General features: G+C 37.3%; 1 protein-coding gene and 1 pseudogene across 2 annotated transcripts in view; both read left to right on the top strand.

Annotated features, from left to right (window-relative positions):
* The window catches only part of LOC133667895 (disease resistance protein RPV1-like), a 62069-nt gene that overhangs the window by 24528 nt on the left and 18860 nt on the right, over positions 1–18681 (top strand). The window lies entirely within an intron of this gene.
* Positions 15264–16554, top strand: LOC133668618 (uncharacterized mitochondrial protein AtMg00810-like; annotated as a pseudogene).

The following is an 18681-nucleotide window of genomic DNA, read 5'->3' as shown; positions in this document are numbered from 1 at the left end:
GGATACATGAAAAGGTAGTCGTTGGCTTTTATGACAGAGACAGGAGTCACAAGTGACGTTACTAGATGATGTAGATAGAGGAAGGGTACAGAAGGTAACAAGATGATGCAGGATACGAGAAGAGGGGTGGCCAATCCGTCTATGCCAGTCTATCAGTGGGGCTTTAACACCAACAAAAGCATGGAATGATGTCAGAGGAGACAAAGATTCAGGCCACACGTACACATCATTTTTATTCCGGCCGCGAATGACAGTCGCCCCCGTGCGAAGATCCTTCACCAAAAAATAAGCAGGAAAGAATTCAATGGAGGTATTATTAGTTTTACAAAATTGAGAAATTGAAAGCAATTTTTTCTTGATGGAAGGAACACACAGAACATTAGATAAGGCAAAATCTTTGGAGGGAGTTGGAAGAGTTGCATGGTCAGCATGAGTTATTTGCAAACCTGTGCCGTCACCTATAACAATAGCATCCGAACCTTCATAAGCCGAGGTGAGGGAGAGATTGTTGAGATCATCGGTGACATGATGAGATGCTGCAGAATCAAGAAGCCAGTTTGGTGGCTTTGGAGAAGCAGTAGCAGTGTAATTGGCAGTAGGAGCTGTAGAGATAACAGGGCGAACACGAGGACAACGTTTGACACTATGTCCTTGTTGATCACATAATTGACAGAATCCTTTGTATCCTTGGCCTGGGCGTTTTCGTGGAGGCTGATATGAGCCGTGATAGCCATGATTAGAGTTGGAGAATGACTGATATCCACGACTGTTGGAGGAGACTTTGTTATTATTGTAGTGCCTGTGAGTAGAGGTGCTGGAGTGGCCAGATCGTTGAGTGACATGGGCTGTGATTGGAGGAGACACAGCACGTACCTCTTCACGTTTGAGAAAATTTTCATATTCAACAAGTTTATCATGAAGGTCTTCAAAGCTGATGGGGTTGTCACGAGCACGAATGGCTGCAGCGATTTCTTTGAATGCTGGACCAAGACCATTGAGAACATGAACTACCAAGTCAATATCACTGGGAGGCTCACCAATGATTGAAAGTTCATCAGATATACTTTTCATGGTATTAAGAAATTCACCCACAGAGTTGGAGCCACGAGTGGTAGCAGTGAGTCGTTCCTTGAGACTCATTACTCGTGATCGTGTTCGTGAGCGGTTTGCATAGAGAGTGTTAAGTTTCTCCCATGCCATACAGGAGGTTGTTGCAGACGCAATGAGTGGCATGATTTGTTCTGAAACAGAGGCGATGATGGAGTGCAACAGAAGCTGATCTTGGCGAACCCAGAACATGTGAGCAGGATTAGGTGCATCATGCAAAAGTTTGGGTGGTTCCAGATAAGAGCCATCCACATATCGCAGGAGATCATAGCCAATGAGAAGGGCCTTGAATTGAGCACGCCATGTCAAGTAGTTTATTGGCGTGAGTTTGAGGGGTAATTGTGCTGTAGCATTGATAGCAATCAATGAATTTGGTGCTGTGATAGCAGGGTTAGACACAACAGTAGCTGCGTTTTCTTGAGAGGTTTCTGCCATGAAAGTAACCTGTGAAACTAGATGCTCGTGGGAGCGTGACGGCTCTGATACCATGTAGGGTTTTATGAAAAGATACATTGCTTGTATTGCAGTGTGCTTTATATAGAGATTACAATGAGAATTACAATCAGAATAGGAAAGAAGAATTACACACAAAGAAGGAAACCGAATGTCCTGAGAATAAGGAAACAGATATCCTAACTATACGTGGAGTCATAGCTGATGGAGATTTGCAGCTAATGTGGATGTATTTGATACATACGAGGAACTTATTCCTTTACTCTTATAATACTCACATCTTCAGGGACATTGTATGAAACAACCCGCCGATAAATAGTCTGATGGAGTATGAGAAACCAATAATTAGAGAAACTTAAGGTTCACTAAACTAAATTTAGTAATGACATAAAACTTTACCCGGGACACATGCGAAATAGACAAAGAGGATCTAGCTTATTGGTCGAATGCACGCCATTTTTATGGAATACATCAAAGGATCTGAGTACTAGCACAATATCAGAAAAATGTGAAGCTTGTTTTGACCATTATCAACTTAGAAATCAACATCTGTATGTGTGAAAAAACCATTGACCAAAGCTCTATAACAAATAAGAGTATACCTGACTAAGGCCAATGACGGCAATAAATTGTAAATTATAAGGTCTTCTCCCACTCTGAAACCAAGTTCAAGCTTGGTTGGCAAGAAGAATGTGAGGAAAGCAACGAAAAGGAAAAGAAAAAAAATATAGAAAACATGAATTTATATCATTGGTTCTATATGATAATAAAAAAGCTCATAAAATCAATCACAACCCAATACTAAGATATTTATTTTAATAGAAAAAATGGCGGTGAAGAAGAATAGCCCAGGAAATGGCGGTGAAGATTCATTTAGCTAGACTGGGATGCAAAAACAGGGCATTTTACAGAATTGTTGCTACTGATAGCCATACCCCAAGAGATGGCAAACACCTTCAAGTTGTTGGTTTTTACGACCACTTAACAGGTTCTCTCTTCTTCTTCTAACCCTTCTCTTATTATTTTCATATGCTCAGTTCACATGAAGACATTTTTTTCTAATTTTAAAGACCTGGACTTTGAAGGCTTACTGGGTTTATTTTCAGGTTCTTATATCATCATTGCATGGTATGTGTAGATGTCTTTGTTAGTCAAGACTTAAACTTTGTGGGGGTAATGCATTTGTAATTTTATTTTCTTATGTATTTGTAGTTTAATATTACCATTGATAACACTGATTGTTCATAGTTCATTCTGTCATCAGTTGAAGTCTCAAAATATGTTTATAGTTCTAGTCAGAACTAAGGTTTTAAGAAAGAGTATTTCTTTCCTTTTTCGTTTTTTCGCTTAAGGTCGGATGTAGGCGTAAAATGAGATGCAAGTGTTGAAGCATGCATTAAGTTTTAATGTTTTTCAGTTAATAATTCCCTAATGTTGGGGTAATCTGTTAGTGTAGAATAACATTTGAATTGGTCTAGATTTCTCACCACGTTTTTAGGAAGTAATAACGTGAAGTTTGTTTCTTCTGTTTTCTTATGTAAAGGCTTATATATACATTAGTGACTAAATAAAATATGCTTTATTCTTTTAAATACTAAGAGTTGTCCATTATTAGAAGCTGAGAGTTAACAAGTGGTATCAGAGCTACCATCACAGGAGCCTGATTGAGTGTTCTAAGAAACTACAGTTTCTTAAGGAAGAAGCAAGAGTGAGTGAGTGATCAAACAAAAGACAGAGTGGAGAATTATGGCAACAGAAAACAACAGTTTTGTTCAACCGGCGATTCCACGGTTCAATGGTCATTATGATCATTGGGCTATGCTCATGGAGAACTTTCTCAGGTCAAAGGAGTATTGGGATTTGATAGAAAACGAGATACCTACAGCAACAGAAACACAATGTAAGCTCATTGCAGATTTGAAACTAAAAGATTTAAAAGTCAAGAACTATCTATTCCAAGCTATAGATAGACATATTATTGAGACCATTCTCAATAAGGAGACTGCAAAGGCTATTTGGGATTCGATGAGATTAAAGTATCAAGGCTCTACAAAGGTGAAACGTGCTCAGTTACAGGTTTTGAGAAGAGAATTTGAGATTCTTGGCATGAAGGAGGGTGAGAAGGTCAATGAATACTTTGCCAGAACACTGATCATTGCCAATAAGATGAAAACACATGGAGAAAAAATGGAGCAGAGTGTGATCATTGAAAAAATCTTAAGATCAATGACTCTTAAATTCAATTATGTTGTGTGTTTGATTGAAGAGTCTAATGATCTGTCTGCTATGACCATAGATGAACTTCAGAGCAGTCTGTTGGTCCACGAACAGAGAATGCATGGACAGAAGGAGGAAGAACATGTTCTGAATATCTTTAATTCAGAAAATAATAGAGGAAGAAGTGAATACAAGTTTGAAGGAAGAGGCAGAGCTAGTGGGAATTTTAGAGGAAGAGGTCGAAGCAGGGGTAGGCAGCCTTTCAATAAAGCTCTTGTGGAATGTTTCAGCTGTCACAGGCTTGGTCATTATCAATATGAGTGTCCTCATTTGAGAAATGCTGCAAACTACGCTGAGTTAGATGAAGATGAGGAGATGTTGTTAATGTCATACATTAAGATGAATAATTCAACAGCACAAGAGAATGTATGGTATTCAGACTCCGAGTGCAGTAACCACATGTGTGGTATTAAAAGTTTTTTCTCAAACCTTGATGAAAAGTTCAGACAGTCTGTGAAACTTGGAGACAATTCAAAGATGATGGTGATGGGGAAAGGAAATATCAGACTTCAAGTGGGTGGCATGACTCAGGTAATTACTGAAGTTTACTTTGCACCCGAATTAAAAAATAATCTTCTGAGTGTTGGCCAACTACAAGAAAAAGGTCTTACAATTCTTATTCAACAAGCGATATGTAATATTTATCATCCAAGGAGGGGATTAATTATGCAGTCCAGAATGTCAACAAATAGAATGTTTGTTGTGTTGGCTTCGGTAATGCCTCAAGTTACAACATGTTTTCAAACTGTGACTGAAGACAACTCACATTTGTGGCACTGTCGATTTGGACATCTTAGTTTCAAGGGATTGAGAACTCTTATCTACAAGAAAATGGTGAGAGGACTTCCAAATCTCCAAGCTTCATCAAAGGTGTGTTCAGACTGCATGGTGGGAAAACAACATCGTGAGGTTATTCCCAAGATGAGCCTATGGAGAGCTTCACAACGTCTTCAACTAATTCATGCTGATATCTGCGGACCTATCAAGCCTGAGTCACATAGTCATAAAAGGTACTTAATCAATTTTATTGATGACTATAGTAGGAAGACCTGGGTTTATTTCTTATCAGATAAATCTGAGGCATTTGATGTATTTAAGAAGTTCAAAGCACTTGTTGAAAAAGAAACTGGTAATTCTATTTGTTGCCTACGTACTGATAGAGGTGGAGAATTCACCTTGTTGGAGTTTAATCAATTTTGCAGCACAAATGGAATAACTAGGCAACTCACTACCTCTTACACACCCCAACAAAACGGGGTGGCTGAGAGAAAGAATTGCACTGTCATGAACATGGTACGCAGCATGCTGTCAGGAAAACAGATTCCTAAGGAGTTTTGGTATGAGGCTATCAACTGGGCGATACATATATTGAATCGAAGTCCAACTTCAGCTGTAAAAGAGGTAACACCTGAAGAGGCCTGGAGTGGTAACAAACCTTCTGTGCATTATTTTAGAGTATTTGGATGCATTGCTCATGTCCATATTCCAGACAAATGAAGATCAAAGTTGGATGATAAAAGTGAGAAATGTATCCTGTTAGGTGTAAGTGAGGAGTCAAAAGCATATAGGCTATACAATCCGGTTTCAAAGAAGGTGATAATTAGTAAAGATGTGGTATTTGTCGAAAATGAAAAATGGGAATGGAAAAGAAGCAATGAAGAGATAGAAGTTGATGTATCAGAGTGGGGTGATGAAGAAGAAATCAGGACTCAAGAATCTGAAGAAGGTAGGAATGCTGAGATTGAAGAAGTAGATGGTGTGAATGCAGAGATTGAAGAAGTAGAAAGAGGAGGTTTTAATTCTCCATCTGGAGACTTAAATGCAAATGCAGAAGGTTCTTTAAATCCAGCCCAAGTGAGGAACAGAAGAGAGCCTTCTTGGATGCAAGATTATGTGTCAGGTGAAGGGTTATTAGAAGAAGATGAGACTGAAAATTTTGTGATGTTCACTGCTTCAGAAGACCCTGCGTGCTTCGAAGATGCTTTCAAAAGTCTGAAGTGGAGAGAAGTAATGAAATTAGAGATCAAAGCCATCAAAGAGAATGAGACCTGGGAGTTAACAACATTACCAGAAGGAGCAAAGAAAATAGGAGTGAAATGGGTGTATAAGACCAAACTTAACGAGAAGGGTGAGGTTGACAAGTTTAAGGCTCGTCTTGTGGCAAAGGGGTATTCACAACAGCATGATATTGATTACAATGAGGTGTTTGCTCCGGTGGCCAGATGGGATACTATTAGAATGGTTCTTGCTCTTGCAGCACAAAAGAGCTGGTGTGTGTATCAATTGGACGTGAAAAGTGCATTCTTGCATAGAGAATTAAATGAAGATGTATTTGTTGATCAACCATAAGGGTTCACAAAGAGGGGAGAAGAACATAAGGTTTACAAACTTAGAACAACTTTGTATGGACTCAAGCAAGCTCCCCGAGCTTGGTATAACAGAATTGAAGGGTACTTCATTAAAGAGGGTTTTGAGAAATGCTACTGTGAACACACACTGTTTGTGAAAACTGAAGATGGAGGTAAGATTCTCATTGTAAGCCTTTACGTAGATGATTTGATTTTTACTGGAAACAATGAGGATATGTTTGAGAGATTTAAGGAGTCTATGAAGAAGGAATTTGTAATGTCTGATCTTGGCAAAATGAAGTATTTCCTTGGTGTAGAAGTCATACAGGATCATCATGGAATATTTATCAATCAAAAGAAATATGCTTATGAAGTGCTGGAGAGGTTTGGGATGCTGAATAGCAACTCAGTAAAGAATCCAATCGTTCCAGGTTCCAGATTGTCAAAGAATAAGGGAGGAGCTGCTGTAGATACAACAATGTTCAAACAAATGATTGGCAACCTTGTGTATCTAACTGCTACCAGGCCAGACTTAATGTACTCTATTTGCTTAATCAGTAGATATATGAAGAGGCCTACTGAAATACATTTGCAAGCTGCAAAGAGGATTCTAAGATATTTGAAAGGAACGGCTGAGCTGGGGATTGCTTACAAAATAGGAGGAGAAGAAGAATTGGTGGGGTTTGCTGACAGTGATTATGCAGGAGACATTGATGATAGGAAAAGCACTTCTGGCTACATCTTCATGCTTGGAACTGGACCAGTTTCTTGGTCTTCAAAGAAGCAACCAGTTGTAACCTTGTCCACTACAGAGGCTGAATTCATTGCAGCAGCATACTGTGCATGCCAGGGAGTTTGGTTGAGACGAGTTCTTGAAAAGCTGGGACACTTTCAAAGTAAATGCACAACCATTTTTTGTGATAACAGTTCAGTCATAAAACTGTCAAAAAATCCAGTCATGCATGGGAGGAGCAAACATATAGATGTAAAGTTTCATTTCTTACGTGACTTGACAAGAGAAGGAACTGTGGAACTGGTGCACTGCAGCACACAAGAACAACTTTCTGATATAATGACAAAGCCTCTCAAATTGAAAGTGTTCTTAAAGTTGTGTGACAGACTTGGTATGTGTTTGAAGTTGGTAAACTGATTGCAATTCTGCAATTCAGTTTAAGGGAGGATATGTTGAAGCATGCATTAAGTTTTAATGTTTTTTAGTTAATAATTCCCTGATGTTGGGGTAATCTGTTAGTGCAGAATAACATTTGAATTGGTCTAGATTTCTCACCATGTTTTTAGAAAGTAATAACGTGAAGTTTGTTTTTTCTGTTTTCTTATGTAAAGGCTTATATATACATTAGTGACTAAATAAAATATGCTTTATTCTTTTAAATACTGAGAGTTGTCCATTATCAGAAGCTGAGAGTTAACAGCAAGCTCACATCATGAAAATGGTGAGGGTCAAAAACATTCTATCAAGTTGCCAAAGCAGGCCCAAAATCACCTGTTGTTGTAAAATGTGTTCATTTTCCGGCCTTGCAGCAGTGCTATGACCATTATCGAAAGCCACCGTTAAGACAAGAAATACGTATTTTCCAGGAAATACTCAATGTCATGGCAACTCAGCTTCCCAAACACACTTCTCAAGACGACTTCTTCTTCTTCTTCTTCTTCTTCAATATATATATATATATATATATATATATATATATATATATATATATAAAGGCATCTGCCAAATTATTTGGATAGATTGGGATTCTGCAAAATCACGGATATATTAAAATGGTGATTTAAAAAAGTAGGTTTTTTAAAACTATATGTTGTTATTCTAAAAACAATTTAAACCGTATTATTTCTTTAACTGTATCATTTTTTAAAACAAAATTCCTATTATTGGGGCAGAGTAACATGTTCTTCCCAATGAAATCATAATAATCATGTCCTTCCTGTTAAATAATATTTATATAATCTTATTTATTAAGGGTAGAATAGTATTTTCAGTTTGATCTATATATACTTTATTTGTATTTAGGTTAAAACCAAACATTCATAATATACAGATTATTCAGAATTCTAGCTTTCTTTCTCTATTTGATCTCAATTAATTTAACATGGTATCAGAGCTGGTTTTATGAAACGAGGCTTAATCTCAAGCACAAGTTCGCGGATCCAACTAATTTAACATGGTATCAGAGCTGGTTGTCATGATTTCAATTCACATAACATGTATCTTAATTTACAATTAATGACTAATGGCTTATGAATGACATGTTATCTATAGGCCTTGTATAATAATTTGATGGTATTTTGGAGTATAATAGAGATAAAATATATTAAAAAATTATTTTTATTTTAAAAAAATTATTTTTAACTGTAGTATATCAAAACAATTTAAAATATATAAAAAGTTAAATTAAAATAAAAAATTAAAATTTTATAAAATACAATTTATTTCTAAACAAGCCCTCAATAATCGTAGCAGCAGTAGCAATAATCAATGGTGCTCTGACACGTTTTTATATGACCATTATCAAAAGCAACCGTTCCTTAAAGAACAAAGACAAGAAATTCGTAATTTCCAGGAAAATTATAAAAGAATTTGAAGTAAAAATTAATAGACTAAAGAATGATCGATGTGGGACAAACAGAAGTGTTTAGTGTTTTTAAAAAATATATAATAAAAAAGTTAAAGAGAAAATAACAAAAGACCCTAAAGCTGCTAATACGCTAACCGAACAGCTAATTATACAGAATTATTGCTGCTGATAGCCATATTTCAAGAGATGGCAAACACCTTCAAGTTGTTGGTTTCTATGACGCCTTAGCAGGTTCCCTTCTTCTTCTTCTCATCCTTCTCTTATTATTTTCATATGCTCATTTCACATGAAGATTTTCTTTTTTTCTAATTTTAAAGACCTGGACTTTGAAGGCTTATTGGGTTTATTTTCAGTTTCTCACATCATCAATGCATGGTATGTGTAGATAACTTTGTTACTCGAGACTTAAACTTTGTGGGATAATGCATTTATAATTTTATTTTCTTATATATATGTAGTTTAATATGACCATTGATAGCACTGATTGTTCATAGTTCATTCTGTCATCAGTTAAAGTCTCAAAAATATGTTCATAGTTCTTAGTTATAGTAGTTTGGTGGGTTAATTTTCATCTATTTTAATTTAAATCTAGTCCAAACTAAGGTCACTGGATCAAGGTTTTAAGAAAGAGTATTTCTTTCCTCTTTCGTTTTTCCGCATAAGGTTGGATGGAGGCCAGAAATGAGATGCTCACATCATGAAAATAGGTCAAAATTCAAAAACATTCTATCAAGTTGCCAAAGCATGGACCAATCCTCTTCTTGATGCTCGGGCAATAATAATCATATTGATGGGGACGGCGACTTGACCTTAAGTCTTCCTTGAAATTACGTGTTTCTTTTTTCCTTTATATATGTAAAGGAAAAGGGAAAAGGCATCTCAAAGGAAAAGGCATATGCCGATAAAAAGGAAAAAGGAAAAGGCATCTGCATCTGCATCTGCCGACACCGTTTGAAACGTAGTAAAAATTATGTTTTTAAAAAATTTAATTTTTTTATTAAAAATTAATATTTTTATATGTTTCGGATCGTTTTGATGTGATAATTTTTAAAAAATTTAAAAAAATAAAAAAATATCATTTTAATTTATTTTAAATTAAAACATTTAAAAAAAACATTATAACTATACTTCCAAACATATACTTAGTTTAAGTCGTCGTCCCCGTCAATATAGCAATTATTGCAGGAGCATGAAGAAGAGGATTGGCCCATCCCCGGTCCCTTCCTCTCTCCTTAAGACGACTTCTTCTTCTTCTTCTTCATACGGAGAATTATTGCCCGTCATTCTTTTGTCTTGTTTTGATAATTAACGAGACATGAAGCCTTTTCTACATGGGAAATTCCCAGGAAGCCAACAATGATGGGTGAGATAAAAGAATGGCGGGCAATACCAAATTGCAAAAGCAGAGCCCCGAAAATTTTTTGGAGTGAGATTTTGTCTTCCGCTTCTGCAAAATTTGATATTTCGTCAGTTTCTGCAATTATTTTGGTATTTCGTCTACCCTTCAGCTTTTGCAATTTAGTATTTGCGTTCAGTTTCTGCAAATTGGTTTTGTGTTTTGGAGTAATCGTATAATTTTGAGAAGATATTTGTTTAGTTTCTGCAATCTCTGTTCAGTTTCTGCAATTTGGTATTTTGTTTTCCGTTGCTTTTGCATTTTGGTTCTTTGTGATTGTTAATTATGGCTACTGAAAGAGATGATTCGCTTCAGTCTGTGAGTGTGAGGTTGGATGGGAAGAACTATTCGTATTGGAGCTATGTAATGCGAAATTTTCTTAAGGGTAAGAAGATGTGGGGGTATGTTAGTGGAACTTATATAGTACCTAAGAATATTGAGGAGGGTGATGCTGTTTTGATAGATACATGGGAAGCAAATAATGTAAAGATCATTACTTGGATCAACAATTCTGTTGAGCATTCGATAGGTACGCAATTGGCGAAGTATGAGACAGCAAAAGAGGTTTGGGATCATCTGCAAAGGTTATTCACACAATCAAATTTTGCAAAACAGTATCAATTAGAGAATGACATACGAGCTCTTCATCAGAAGAATATGAGTATTCAAGAGTTTTATTCTGCTATGACAGATCTTTGGGATCAATTGGCTCTTACAGAATCAGCAGAATTAAAGGCATGTGGTGCCTATATTGAGCGTAGAGAGCAGCAACGATTGGTACAGTTTTTAACAGCGCTTCGCAGTGACTTCGAAGGACTTAGAGGTTCAATTCTGCATCGTACTCCACTGCCTTCTGTTGACTCTGTTGTCAGTGAGTTATTGGCTGAAGAAATACGTCTTCAGTCTTATTCTGAAAATGGAATTCTTTCTGCTTCAAATCCTTCTGTACTAGCAGTACCTTCTAAGCCATTCTCTAATCATCAGAACAAGCCTTACACAAGGGTTGGCTTTAATGAGTGCAGTTTCTGTAAGCAGAAAGGTCATTGGAAGGCTCAGTGTCCTAAGTTGAGACACCAGAATCAAGCTTGGAAGTCTAGCAGTCAGTCACAATCTAATGCTCATCGACCACCTCAGGGTTATAAACCACCACACAACAATACTACAGCAGTAGCTTCCCCAGGCTCTATTACTGATCCTAATACTTTGGCTGAGCAATTTCAGAAGTTTCTCTCCTTGCAGCCACAAGCAATGTCCGCTTCTTCCATAGGTCAGTTGCCTCATAATTCCTCAGGTATGTCACACTCTGAATGGGTCTTGGATTCTGGTGCTTCCCATCATATGTCTCCAGATTCCTCATCTTTTACCTCAGTGTCCCCTTTGTCCTCCATTCCTGTTATGACTGCTGATGGCACTCTCATGCCCTTAGCAGGTGTTGGTTCTGTTGTCACACCTCACTTGTCTCTCCCTAATGTTTATCTTATTCCAAAACTCAAATTGAATCTTGCATCTGTTGGTCAAATATGTGATTCTGGTGATTATTTAGTCATGTTTTCTGGTTCTTTTTGTTGTGTACAGGATCTGCAGTCTCAGAAGCTGATTGGGACAGGCCGTAGGGAGAATGGACTATATATTTTGGATGAGTTCAAAGTGCCAGTTGCTGCTGCTGCCGCCGCCGCTGCTACTACTGCTGATTTGTCTTCTTTTCGTTTGAGTCTTTCATCTTCTAGTTTTTATTTATGGCATTCCCGTCTAGGTCATGTTTCATCTTCTCGTTTGAGATTTTTGGCATCCACAGGAGCTTTAGGAAATTTGAAAACTTGTGACATTTCTGATTGTAGTGGATGTAAACTGGCAAAATTTTCTGCTTTACCTTTTAATCGAAGTATTTCTGTTTCATCTTCACCATTTGATTTGATTCATTCTGATGTATGGGGACCTTCTCCTATTTCCACAAAAGGAGGGTCTCGATATTATGTCTCTTTTATTGATGATCATACTCGTTATTGTTGGATTTATTTAATGAAACATCGTTCTGAATTCTTTGAGATATATGCAGCTTTTCGAGCTCTTATCAAAACTCAACATTCTGCTGTGATCAAATGCTTTAGATGTGATTTGGGTGGGGAATACACCTCTAATAAATTTTGTCAAATGCTTGCCTTAGATGGAACCATCCACCAAACTTCATGTACAGATACTCCTAAACAAAATGGTGTAGCTGAAAGAAAACATAGGCACATTGTTGAAACTGCTCGTTCTCTCTTGTTGTCTGCCTTTGTTCCTAGTGAGTTTTGGGGAGAAGCTGTTCCTACTGTTGTAAGTTTGATTAATACAATTTCATCTTCTCATAGTTTGGGTCTATCTCCTTTTGAAAAGTTATATGGGTATGCCCCTGATTATTCCTCATTTAGAGTCTTTGGTTGTACTTGTTTCATTCTTCGTCCTCATGTAGAACGCAGTAAGCTATCCTCTCGATCCGTTATTTGTGTCTTTCTGGGTTATGGTGAAGGTAAAAAGGGGTATCGTTGTTTTGATCCAACAACTCAGAAACTTTATGTGTCTCGTCATGTTTTCTTCCTTGAGCATATACCTTTCTTTTCTATTCCATCCACTACTCATAGCCTGACAAAATCTAATCTTATTCATATAGATCCTTTTTCTGAGGATTCTGGTAATGATACCTCTCCCCATGTTCGATCAATTTGTACTCATAACTCTGCAGGTACTGGTACTTTACTCTCTAGCACACCTGAAGCTCCATTCTCATCTACAGCCCCTCAAGCTTCATCTGAGATTGTGGATCCACCTCCACATCAGTCCATCCACATTCGTAAGTCCACAAAACTACCAGATTTTGCTTATTCTTGTTATTCTTCATCATTTACTTCCTTTTTAGCTTCTATTTGTCGCACGTCGGATAACACCCCGCGCAGCGGCGTCCCGTCCTGGCGGTTTTTGCTCTCTTTTATTGGAATTGATTTTTTTAGGAGTCGCCACCTAGTATTTAAACGAGGGTTACTAGGAAACCCAAGTTGACTGGTCTTGTTAGAGATTCGCGGGTAAGAGACTGATTGTGATTAGAAAAGGTGTTAGCACCCCTAACACACCCTACCTGAGGTAAGCTGCTTCGTGGCTGTGATGTGTTAAAGAAGTTTTAAGAATTTTGTCTTTTCATCGGAATTTAGAAATACAACTTTCGTACAAGTTTGTACTTCTACACCGTGATCCAATCAAAATATTAAATCCTTCTTTATTCTTTTGCCGTCTTGTTATAAAAAGATCCCTGAAATAAATACAAACATGCATTTTCTTTTTTTTGTTTGTTTTTTGTTTTTGTTTTTTTTATTTTTTATAACATAATAAAAAAAAACAAGCACAAACACACATTTTTTTATTATATTTTTTCTTTTGTTTTCTTTTTTCTTTCTTTTTTCTTTTTTTGCTTTTTCTTCTTTTTTTCTTTTTCTCCCTTTTTTACATCCATAATAAAAATTACAGAATATTCAAAATTAAACAAAATTTACAAATCAGTCCCCCAAAACTCCAGAATTGCAAAGGAACCCTTGAAAATGCAGGAAGGTGTGCGGGAACAGCTGTGGCGCGTGTTCCAACGCGCCACCGCCACTGGCGGCGCTGCTGAAGGCGGTGAGCTGGGTTCGCTGGCCTGTGGATTGCTGCTGTTGGAGGAGAAGCTGTCGAGGCTGGTGGCGCGTCGGTGGTGTTTGCTCCTGTTGTTGAGTGCTGCTGCCGCTGCTCTTGGTGGAGGAGCTGGAGACGGTGCCGAAGGAGACGATGAGGGCTGTTGGAAGCAGTGAGCTGGGTCTTCTGCCGGCCGAAGGAGATGATGAAGACTCTGCCGTCCTCTGGTCGGCGGAGGTGAGGCCGTGGCTGGTCAGCGGCTGGAAAAGGGGGATGAGGAGAATCAGCCGGTTGTGTTTTTGGCCGAAGGAGAGGAGAAGAACATGGGGTGAAATGGCTGGTTTGTTGCCGAAGAGGGAAGAAGAAGGAGAAAGGAAATGGCGTGGATTTGAAAGAAGAAGAAGATGGTGGCGCTGGTTTGAGGGGAGAAGAAGAATGGAAACCACCAGGTGGGGGGCGGCGGCTGCTGCCAAAAATGGAGAAGAGAGTGATGGTTTTAGGGTTTTTTTTTGGTTTAGGGTTTTTTTGTATTTTTTTCCTGATATTGTCAAAATTGCCCCCCTCTATTTAGCTGAAAATGAAGGCCATTTATAGGCAAAATAGTTTTTTCGGGCTTCAAAATTGGTCCCTCAAGTTTTGTGTTTGGCCCGTAATTTCAATCAATTCACTTGGTAAAAATTAAATTGGATCTCTTAAAATTCTGATTTTTCAATTAAGTTCAAATTAAGCTCCCAAACTTAATTTTCACCAATTAAGCCCTCCAATTAATTTTGACCCGCTTAAAGTATAATTAAGTCCTTGCACTTAATTAACTCCTTCAATTGGACCTAAATTAATTCTTAAACATAATTAAAATTCAATTTGGCCCATGATTAAATCAAATTGACCCATTAAAAATTTAATTATGTCATTGGACTTAATTTTTTATGCAAATTCGTCCAATACTCATTTAATTTGACCTTTGAATTTGTATTTTTCTATTTTTGGGCATAACAGCGTACACTTGGGCCTTGAAATTCTTCCGAAAATTGCAGCTTGATTTTCGCCTATTTTTGCAGCCTTTCTTGGTCAGCTTTCTCCGCATCGCCAGCCTTTATTTTATTTTTTTATTTTCGTTTTGAAAAAGAAATTTTGGGGAATAACCCAGAATTGGGTTATGACACTATTCATTGTCTATTTGAGCCCTCTTCCTATAAAGAGGCAATTCTTGATCCGCTTTGGCAGCAAGCTATGGATGAGGAACTTTCTGCTTTGCATAAGACAGATACTTGGGATCTGGTTCCTCTACCTCCTGGTAAGAGTGTTGTTGGTTGTCGTTGGGTGTATAAGATCAAGACTAATTCTGATGGGTCTATTGAGCGATACAAAGCTAGGCTGGTTGCAAAAGGATACTCTCAACAGTATGGTATGGACTATGAGGAGACATTTGCCCCGGTTGCAAAAATGACTACTATTCGCACTCTTATTGTCGTAGCTTCAGTTCGTCAGTGGCATATTTCTCAGCTTGATGTTAAAAATGCATTCTTGAATGGAGATCTTCAAGAAGAAGTTTATATGGCACCCCCTCCTGGTATTTCACATGACTCTGGATATGTTTGTAAGCTTAAGAAAGCATTATATGGTCTTAAACAAGCACCTCGTGCTTGGTTTGAGAAATTCTCTATTGTGATCTCGTCTCTTGGCTTTGTTTCTAGCAGTCATGATTCTGCTCTTTTTATTAAGTGCACTGATGCAGGTCGTATCATTCTGTCTTTATATGTTGATGACATGATTATTACTGGTGATGATATTGATGGTATTTCAGTTTTGAAGACAGAGTTGGCTAGACGATTTGAAATGAAGGATTTGGGTTATCTTTGATATTTCCTGGGTATTGAGGTAGCATGCTCACCTAGAGGTTACCTTCTTTCTCAGTCGAAATATGTTGCAGATATTCTTGAGCGGGCTAGACTTACTGATAACAAAACTGTAGATACTCCTATTGAGGTTAACGCAAGGTACTCTTCTTCAGATCCTACTTTATACTGCACTATTGTTGGGAGTTTGGTATATCTCACCATTACTCGTCCAGATATTGCATATGCTGTTCATGTTGTTAGTCAGTTTGTTGCTTCTCCTACTACTGTTCACTGGACAGCTGTTCTTCGTATTTTGCGATATCTTCGGGGCACAGTTTTTCAGAGTCTTTTACTTTCATCCACCTCTTCCTTGGAGTTGCGTGCATACTCTGATGCTGATCATGGTAGTGATCCCACAGATCGCAAGTCTGTTACCGGGTTCTGTATCTTTTTAGGTGATTCTCTTATTTCTTGGAAGAGCAAGAAACAATCTATTGTTTCTCAATCATCCACCGAAGCAGAATATTGTGCCATGGCATCTACTACCAAAGAGATTGTTTGGTTACGTTGGTTACTTGCTGATATGGGAATTTCCTTTTCTCATCCTACTCCTATGTATTGTGACAACCAGAGTTCTATTCAGATTGCTCATAACTCGGTTTTTCATGAGCGCACTAAGCACATTGAGATCGATTGTCATCTTACTCGTCATCATCTCAAACATGGCACCATTGCTTTGCCGTTTGTTCCTTCTTCCTTGCAGATTGCAGATTTCTTTACCAAGGCGCATTCCATCTCTCGTTTTCGTTTTCTGGTTGGCAAACTCTCGATGCTTGTAGCTGCCGCATCATGAGTTTGAGGGGAGATGTTAAATAATATTTATGTAGTCTTATTTATTAAGGGTAGAATAGTATTTTCAGTTTGACCTATATATACTTTATTTGTATTTAGGTTAAAACCAAGCATTCATAATATACAGATTATTCAGAATTCTAGCCTCCTTTCTCTATTTGATCTCAATTAATTTAACACCTACCAAATTATAATATAATGTGAAAGTCAACAAAGTTTATGCGCAAACACTTGGATGGAAGACTTGATGCCCTTCCCTACCAAATTACAAAATCATAATAATAATAATAATAATAATAATAATAACAAGACATGAAGCCTTTTGTGGTTGATGAAAATTTCTAGGAAGTCAATAATGTGAACCCTTTGTAATGTACTAAGAAAATATTTGGATTTGAGTTTTTTTATTTTTTTATTTTTATATTATTTTGATGTGTTGATATCAAAAATAAAATTTAAAAATAAAAATATATTATTTTAATATAATGTATTTCAAAAAAAAATATTTTAAAAAACAATCATTATCATAATATTAAACAGGTTCTTTAATAAATTCTTCTCAATTAAATTATTATAACTATTATAATATAATGTGAAGACAAAAGTATTGTAATTATTTTTTAATTAAAAATATATCAAAATAATATTTTTTATAATATCCTGATAAAATATTGAATTTGAAATTTTTAAATTTTTTTATTTTTTAAAATAATATAATCATTTCACTGTGCTATTAAAATATTAAAAAATAAAAACACCCATGAATCCTTAGTTTGAAAAAGTTTCACTTTTAAGAATATTTAAATCATTCCTAAGTGCTTCAACACGTTTAAAAATTGATTTATCTCCTATCAATATGAACATTATCGAAAGCCACCGTTAAGACAAGAAAAACGTAATTTCCAGAAAACACGTAATGTCAAGGCAGCTCAGATTCCCGAACACGCTGCCCAAGCACTCGCCGGGAAGATTTAAGGTCAAGTCGTCGTCGTCCCCATCAACATGGTTATTATTGCCCGAGCATCAAGAAGAGGATTGGCCCCATCCCCCGTCCCTTCCTCTCTCCTTCAATATAACTGTATCAATTTGTTTTTTTTTTAATTCATATTATTGGGGCAGAGTAACAAGTTTTTCCCAATGAAATCATTATAATAATCACTATCACGTCAGAAAATCCGCGCGGCGTCGGCTGGCGATTTTTCGTTATGTTGATTGTTTTGATTGGTTCGTTGGAGTCGCCACCTAGTAATTTATTGAAGGCTACTAGGAAACCTGAGTACTGGTCTTATCAGAGATTTGCGGGTAAGGGACTGGTTGTGGTTAGGGAAGGTATTAGCACCCCTAACGCACCCTACCTGAGGTAAGCTGCTTCGTGGACTTGATGTGTTAAAGAAGTTTTAAAAATTCTGTTCTTTCATCGAATTTTAGAAATACGACTTACATGTAAGTTCATAATTCTTTATCCGTGATCAAATCAAAATATTAAATTCTTCTTTATTCTTACAATTTTATCATACAAAAAAAACATCCATAAACAAAATACAAATCACACATTTCCTTTTCACTATACTTTTCTTTTCTTTCTTTTCCTTTTCTTTTTTTTTGTTCTTTTTATACATCACATTACAAAATTATAAAAAATTAAACACTAAACAAAAATTACATTACATAATTTAAAATTACAAAATAGTCCCTAAAACTTCAGAAATTGCATGGAAGGACTTCTGCAAGCCGGAACAGTGCCGCAGGAACAGTGGCGGCGCGTGGGTTCACACGCCGCCGCCGGTGAAGACCAGCAAGCTAGTAGATCGGGATCGTCTCCTTCTTCTCTTCTCGTCCGTACCAGCGGTGCATCTCCCAGTCACCTGCAAAGTAAACCAACAACACAAACAATTCCGGCTCTCCTTTTTTCAGATCTACCACAGCCTCTTTTGGGGTCTGCTTCTTTGCAGATCAGCTGCTACTGCTCATCCTCTTCTCCCTTGTTCCATGTACTGGCAGCAAGGAGTGCTGGAGGCTGGCGACCGGTGGTGAAGGAGATCGGCTGCTGCTTCTGGTGGTCGGTCTGTGCGAACTGCTGAAGGTGCTTGCTGGAGGTGGGTCGGCTTCTGTCCGTCACTGTTGAGAGAAGAAATGGTCTTCTGCAGCTGAAGAAGGAAGTCGTGGGTCTG

The sequence above is a fragment of the Populus nigra genome, chromosome 11 (genome assembly GCF_951802175.1).
Source record: "Populus nigra chromosome 11, ddPopNigr1.1, whole genome shotgun sequence".
NCBI classification, from domain to species: domain Eukaryota; kingdom Viridiplantae; phylum Streptophyta; class Magnoliopsida; order Malpighiales; family Salicaceae; genus Populus; species Populus nigra.
The sequence above is the reverse complement of the archived record's forward strand: the minus strand, read 5'-3'. Positions and strand labels throughout refer to the sequence as shown.